Source organism: Oratosquilla oratoria, chromosome 38, assembly GCF_046742065.1.
Source record: "Oratosquilla oratoria isolate Oo_2021 chromosome 38, ASM4674206v1, whole genome shotgun sequence".
NCBI classification, from domain to species: domain Eukaryota; kingdom Metazoa; phylum Arthropoda; class Malacostraca; order Stomatopoda; family Squillidae; genus Oratosquilla; species Oratosquilla oratoria.
Genome location: NC_134814.1, coordinates 38,841,173 through 38,849,740, shown reverse-complemented (window position 1 = coordinate 38,849,740; position 8,568 = coordinate 38,841,173).

The following is an 8,568-nucleotide window of genomic DNA, read 5'->3' as shown; positions in this document are numbered from 1 at the left end:
GTCATTTAGTACAATAGAATGTTATGTTGTTTTATGCACGCCCTCTTCTTATCTGGCCTGTTGCCCCACGTTTGATGATTTGTACAGAACTGTGATAACTTGTATTATTTATGTTGTTTGTTCTATGTAGTGCATTTGAAAATTTGTTATACGTTATCTATGTCCGGTATGTATAACAAGCTTCTGTATCGCGCTGTGATCACCTGTGTATCATGTTCTACAATATACCAACACCGTTCCGTGAGGAACGATTCGCATGTGACAGCGTCCCGATGTAATGATGACCTTAGAGATTGTTTTGTACTCATCCGTCACGCGACCAAGAGGTGAGAAGTTTTCTGTGGTGTACGAAGGACGACCATCATCAGGCTTGTTGTGTGAGGACAACAGTGTCCACAGTGGCCACCAAAGGACTTTCGTCCGGATGTAGGAGGAGGACTTCCCGGCCAATGCCTGGACTCCCCATTTCTCACCGGTACAACAACAACACTGAGTCGCAAGCTTGCTCAATAGGTCATGGCTGGACCTGCTCTAGAGAAAAGCAATATTCCTATGTGCTTACACGCACACACACACACACACACACACACACACACACACACACACACACACACACACACACACACACACACACACACACACACACACACACACACACACACACACACACACACACACACACACACACACACACACACACACACACACACACACACACACACACACACACACACACACACACACACACACACACACACACACACATATATATATATATATATATATATATATATATACTCGTATATGGCGTCAGATAAGAATGATAATTACGATATTATTTATCTTGACTTTAGCAAAGCGTTCGATAAGGTGCCACACCAGGGACTACTAAATAAAATCAAAGCCCATGGCATAGGTGGAAAAGTGTTAGAATGGATTAGAGCTTGGATTAGTAACAGAAACCAGCAGGTCACCATAAATGGAGTAAAATGTAGGTGGGGCAATGTTACCAATGGGGTCCCCAAGGGCTCGGTTTTGGGTCCCTTGTTGTTCATTATGTACATAAACGACTTAGACGACGGAATAAATAGTGAGGTTAGTAAGTTTGCGGACAACACTAAAATAGGACGCCTAATTAGCTCAGGAGACGACGCAGAGATTCTACAGGATGATCTTAACAAATTGTTCACATGGACGGTGAAATGGTAAATGAATTTCAATATCTCTAAGTGTAGCGTGTTAAACGTAGGGCTACACAGCCCCGAAAATAGATACAGCTTAGATAACGCGCTTTTAGGGAAAACTGAGTGCGAGAGTCTTGGGCGTTCTAGTGAGTCCGAACCTTAAAACCAGGAAACAGTGCATTGGCGCCAGGAATAAATCTAACAGAGCATTAGGTTTCATTGTTAAGATGGTAACGAATAGAAGTGCAGGAGTAATTATCAAACTCTATCTAGCGATAGTTAGACCCATCCTTAACTATGCGTACAGCTTTGGTCTCCGTCCTACAAAATGGACATCAATTCACTAGAATCAGTACAGAGAAGAATGACCAAAAAGATACATGGACTCAGAAATTTGTCTTACGAAGAGAGGCTTAAGCACCTTAACTTACACTCTCTGGAAAGACGCAGAGTGCGGGGTGATCTAATAGAGGTGTTCAAGTGGATCAAAGGCTTTAACAAGGGTGATACAAACAAGGTCATCATATTATAAAAACAGGGCAGGTCTCGCAGTAATGGAACTGGACAAATTTATGGATGGGGATGACAGGTGGTGATGGATACGGAGCTGCCTAGTGTAGGCTTTATGGTGTCTTGCAGTCTCCTTCATTCTTATGTTCTTATGTTTATGTTCTTATATATATATACATATATATATATATATATATATATATATATATATATATATATATTTATATATATATATATATATATATATATATATATATATATATATATATATATATTTCAGTAGAGCGAAATATAGTAGCACATTTGTAAATCACACGAAGACACTAGTGCTGAAGGGAAAAAAGTGAATCAAATAAAAATCTCAATATTTCGACTGTCACGAAAACACCACCGTCGAAGTGCAAAAGTGGAGAAAATGAAAATCTATATATTTCAACTGTCAGCTGCAGTCCTCACAAGTCGATTACACATATAAAGACTAAAAGAATGCCAAGGCTACAGCCCCCTCAAACAGCGGTGGTGTAAACGAGGGTGTACGGAAGAGCCAGAACAGGTCACGTGACCTGATTGGGGATCATGTGGGTGGTTAGGAGGAAGTTAATGGTTGACAAGATATCTCGTCGCCATGCGTGAAATCATTTCTGGGAACCACTATCCTCTTGATATACCAAAATAAGTCTGTCTTTCCTTAATGCAGGTCAACTGGCCCGTCACTCCTCTGGCAAGGACTGCAGCTGGCAGTCGAAATATACAGGTTTTTCTTCTCTTCACTTTTTTCACTCTAACAGCGATGTTGTTATGTATGTGTATACATACATATATATATATATATATATATATATATATATATATATATATATAGATATATATACACATATATATATATACACATATATATATATATATACACATATATATATATATATACACATATATATATATATATATATATATATACATATATATATATATATTGTCACGTGCCCGTGATGTACCTCTACAGCTGTCTGCTAATTAACTTAGCATTAAGGTTATTATGCATGTGTTTTGCGCATCTTGACATTCATACTTTCTCCCACCCCGCATACCGTGGGTGGTGAAGTAGGCTGTTCTTTAAAAACAGAACAGCTCAGTCTGCGCATGCGCGTATAGGCTATTGTTTGATTGTATTAATTTTATGTTCCATTTCTTGTTATTTACTTAGGCTAGTTATCTCTTTTAATATTTACACTATTAATTTTCTATTATATTGTTACCATGTTAACTTGTATAAGAGAGTAAATGGAAAATTAATCAATGTTAATCGGTAACTGTCTGTGTCATGCGGGCCAGTTAGGACCCACCCACTCCCACACCCACACCCACACCCACCCACACAAACATACAGACACGCCCACCCACACACACATACACCCACGCCCACACCCATATACCCACACCCACCCACACATTCACCCACACCCACCCAACCACATCCACCGACCCACACCCACCCACACCCACACATCCACATGTGCAAGCACAGAGGAATACACATATCTCTTACTGAACTGGATATATGGTTAAAGCAAATGCTTATACACTACAACAGCCACAAGGAACTACACATCTTCGAGAAGGTCTACATCTCACCAAGATACCCAGACAACCAGGTATCATCGACTTCACTGTGCTCGCGCGGCCGTGACGTCACGTGGAAGGCATCGGCGCGGCGGTCAGCCATCCAGCCCCCCCACCCACCTGCGAACACTCAATACCAGACATTACGAACAATCACATTTGCAGAGGATTTTCTCGGACCCATTCAAAACACCAGGAAATAAAGATAAGTTGAAAAGTAAATATTTTATTTTTATTATTATTATCTTGAGACTGAAAGAACAAACGAGGGCATGATGTTATAGCGTACAGTGTTTCGAAGTCCTGTTTGGCTTATTTTGCAAGTTTTATAATTTTCTTACTTTGCTTCCTTGTCGAACTGATAATCCTGTCTCAAACACGCATTCTGAAATACATGATTGATTTTCATTTATTATTAGTTATATGTCAATTTATTATTATTTATTATTTACCTGTTTGTTTATTATTTAACTATACCTATGCATTTTATTTATGTATTTTATTTGTTATTTACATTATCATAGTTTTTATTTATTAATTTATTACTATTATGATTTTTTTTCCGCATCCGACCTAGATATGGACCAAAAGGTCTCCTGTCGGCATGCTCCGCCTTTGTAATCCTTTGTAATCAAATGGCAAATTTACATACATGGCCATACTTGTTGATAGATCATGAACTACTCCTTTCCCATGCTTTAGCTCATTCTCACCATGGTGACATTCGAATAGACTTTCCATCCTTTTTAATTTTTCAAAAAATTCTTCACTGGGTGTCATCAACTTTCCCCTTTCTCGGCCAATTAGCCCTATCCAAATATTGTCACTGCAAGGTACATTAGATCCTAGAGACTGATACTGAAGGAACTTGTAAGTAGTGTACTCACCCACATACCGCAGACCTTCAACTTCTGCTAAATTCTCTACCATACATTATTCGCTGTCCATTGCATCACTGCTTTCATCATTTTCCTTTCGCAGAATCCCTAAGCTCTGATGAAGCAAACAACATTGCAGAAAGTGTTAGCTCTCTCTGCAGAGACTCCCTCTTAGAGTCATTTACTTTGACATGGTTGGTAGGATCCATCGTAGACAAAGATCCTTCTGACATGTTTACACCATCTTGACATCTCTCACTGTTATGCTTACCTCTAGCAAGTTCCATTTCCTTTCCAAGCAAACGAGTCCTAATTCTGTATTTCAAAGCAACTGATGATGGATGTTCATAACAAATACCCATTTGTCGAAGACATGCAAAAAAATGTCCCAACACGCGTAACCCTCACTAACCATCACCAACCATGCACGTGGTCCACACACACATGCGAGATGGTACTCGTCTTTGGCAAGGCCTCCAATCTTGCAGACCTCACCAATTTCTCAATCCCAAAACAGCTTGACTCAGTAATACAACGTAGGACGAAACACGACGCCCCCGCAGTGTCACCAAAACGAGATGCCTAATGTCACCAGACAGACCTATTGAACCCTTTCTCATACCTACCCCAATTACATTACCGTAACTTTATATATATATATATATATATATATATATATATATATATATATATATATATATATATATATATGAATATGTATATCTATATACATATACACATACACTGAATGGTTCTCAGTGATCAATTAATATCTTTTTCAACCACGAATCACTCTCTTGATAGCGTATTGGTTTACGTCACTGTAACTTTGTTACGGGTTACCTGGGTTCGAATCCTCGGCTCGTCCACGTTTCAATTTGCAACGGATGCCTCCTACGAGCGACTCTCAGGCTCGATTGCGATGGCATGGAATTAAAGGTGATTTCTGGTTGAAATATATATATATATATATATATATATATTTATATATATATATATATATAGAGATATATATATATATATATATATATATATATATAGATATATGTGTATATATATATATATATATATATATATATATATATATATATATATATATACGCCATATCTAACCACGCCCACCAACCATATAACCAGCCCCCAGACAACTGAACTAACACCCATATCTATATTTTATAATTAACACATCTACCATACGACAACCCACGAAACCTTACCTCTCCCCTTTATTAACAAAACGGTGCGCCCGTTGGAGATAGGACTGTCGAGGTCAGGGACCTGACAGAATATCTGTCCAGGTCAAGTACCTGACAGAGAGCCTGTCTAGGTGGGAAACCTTATCTCACCTGACATCCCAAGCTGTAAATCCTAGATCATATTCTCAATAAACGAAGAAATCACCATCAAGGTATTCCTCGCCCGTATTAAGTCCCCCTCTTATGTTAAACAGCCATTACGCCCGTCCTGATTTAATCTGTAAGACACGTATCTCTGTTTTATCATTTCATACAACCTGGGCAAAGACCGCCAAGAAACAATGAACCTTTTCTGAAACTCATAAAGGCCTCTTTTGCTACCACAGACTTTCATTAATAGTCATTAACATTTTATCCAGTACCTCATTCTCTTCCTCTAAATCAATCCCATAATTTTTTTTTCTTATTGTCATAAGGAACTCTGGAGCTAAAGAGATCAAACCATGAGTCAACAAGTTTTATAAACTGACTTGTATTTTCACAATACTTGCTTTGAAGAAGCCCTCTCAAACCAAAATAAACTAAAGCTTTTGATGCGGTTTCCGAAAGGAGCTGAGCAGTTAACCTTACATACATGCGTAGGGCACCACTTACATGATCATGCTTTTCTGTCAAACGGCGTGTCAGCTTTAAATCACATACACTCCTCTGAATGACTTCTCTAGCATATCCACTGTAAACATGTTTCCTTCCTCTAGCTCAAATCCCGAATCAAAGAAACTATTTCTTATCATTTTTACTAGATGTGTTGCATGTTGCATCGGCAAACACATTCATTTCTCTATCGTATGGACCAGGATTTTTGAAGGAGGAATTATTAGTTCCTACGCCTATGTTGTTCCAGAGGCTCATATTTGTAGGACCAAGATCATTAACCATGGCAACAACAGGAAAACCAGTTGCCTCCATTCTCACTACCAAATTAAATAATAATTCTTTAGTTGCTTTAGTATCAAAATCATGATAAATTAGCTGTGTCCATATTGAAATTTGTCCTCTTATAAAACACTGGTCATATGACTTAGGTTTATACAGTATGTCTGTACCTTCGTCATAGGACCAAACTTGTGCAATACTACATCCATCAAATGCCATAACGCACATTGGCATTTGCTCATCCATTAACACAGCTTTGTTTTCTTGGTAGACGTAGAACTGTGTGCAAAACTCCTGGCTCAACACTGATCTTTAATGACCATCGATTTAATGCGGCAGCTGGATGGATATGGAAAGTTATATTTTTTACGCAAGCAGCCGTAGGCTTTTGTGCCCGTACTTAGATTACGCAAAGATAGCGTTCGGCTGATATAATCTTAAAACCATCGTTTCACGGTGGTTCTACTGATTATGTGATCCACCAGAGAAGATGAAAAAAAAAAATGGCCAAATATTTTCCTCGTAATTGCATTAGCCTCAACATGAGCATATCTTATCTAGTTAATTATGCTGTTTCTCTCCTTGTCCCATTCTGCTTTTTCTTGAAGGAGTGTGTCTCTCCTTTGTAAAGACATCCAAGTAGGTATTCTGTATACTGACATTAGTCCCTCACTAAAAGGTTACATAACATCTTGAAAAACAAAGTATATATTAATTGCCGACAGAACTATGACTGTGCCCCATGCCCCCCACGTGACGTCACCAGCCAGGAATGTCCCGTGATCTTGCATCTCACAACACATCCCACTCACCAATAAACAGACCCACAAACTAACACTCGAATCAACAGTGAAACCATCCCCCCACGGAACCACAACCACGCATGTCCATGAAGTTAATGGCCCATTCCTTGAATTTCTAGCGTTTGATGTCTGAACAAGAACTACATTTGAAGGTGGACAAAAACATCATGTGGAACTCGAACATTGTATCCATTAATTATATTTTCGCCGCATTATATAAGGGATCTTGGCAGCTTTGTGAGTGTCCTTCCTTCGGGATATAAAAGGTTCATAAAAAAGATCGAGAAAATAGTGTGAAATTCCGCCTTTCTCGAAACATCTGTTCCTCTGAATACATCTTATGAGCACGGCATCATCATCTTAAACTTTATGCATGGTCACTTTTATAGAATAAAATTTATGCCGGCATAGAGTGTTGGGCAAAAACCTATTCTAATTTCTTCCGGGTGTGGGTGTGGGGGGTGGGGGGAAGAAGAGTTTTACGTGATCAAAAATCAATGTTTGTCCGACGCATAGACATTGGATAGAGTCGGGATAGACTGATGGTAAATCTTATGCTGAATGCTTTACTTTGTATAGTTCTGACCCTTTTGTAGTGTAGGAGACTTCAGCTAAATGAAATCCACCTGTTGACTGGTGTAATGAGTGACTAAAGTCGTGAGAGGCAGCAGAACATTTTCCTTAGTCAGAAGACCTTCCCTCTAATACAAATAGTCAGATGTAAACCATGCAGTACAAAATTATATACGTTTTCATCACGGAATTAGAACCAATGCTGAATTTAGACAAAAGTTAAATAAACCACAGATTGCAGCATCAAATCCTTAGGGCTTAAAAAGTGTATATATATATATATATATATATATATATATATATATATATATATATATGTATATATATATATATATATATATATATATATATATATGTATATACATATATATAAATTCAACCACCTTAACTTTTTCACTTTAATTCCATGTCATCACGATCGAGACTGACAATGTGCTCGACGGAGACATATGCGGAAACTAATACGTAATGAAGCCAAGGACTCGAATTCAGCTCCGACGTACCAGGTGAACAGTGACTCTAGCCACTGCGCCATCAAGAGAGATATGAGTTGAGCACAGTTTCTTATATTTGTATGCTCGGGTTACATACATATACAACGAATCTTATGCTCAGCCCATCCCCGCTATGATGGCGCAATGCAATTATGTATGCGTGGGTAAGTGTTATACACACACACATATTGAATGGTCCCCAGTGTGTGTGTGTGTGTGTATAACACTTACCCACACACACTAATCCCCAGTGTATATTAATATCTGCACTGGACATTCAGTGTGTGTGTGTATATATATATATATATATATATATATATATATATATATATATATATATATATATATATATATATATATATATATACATATAT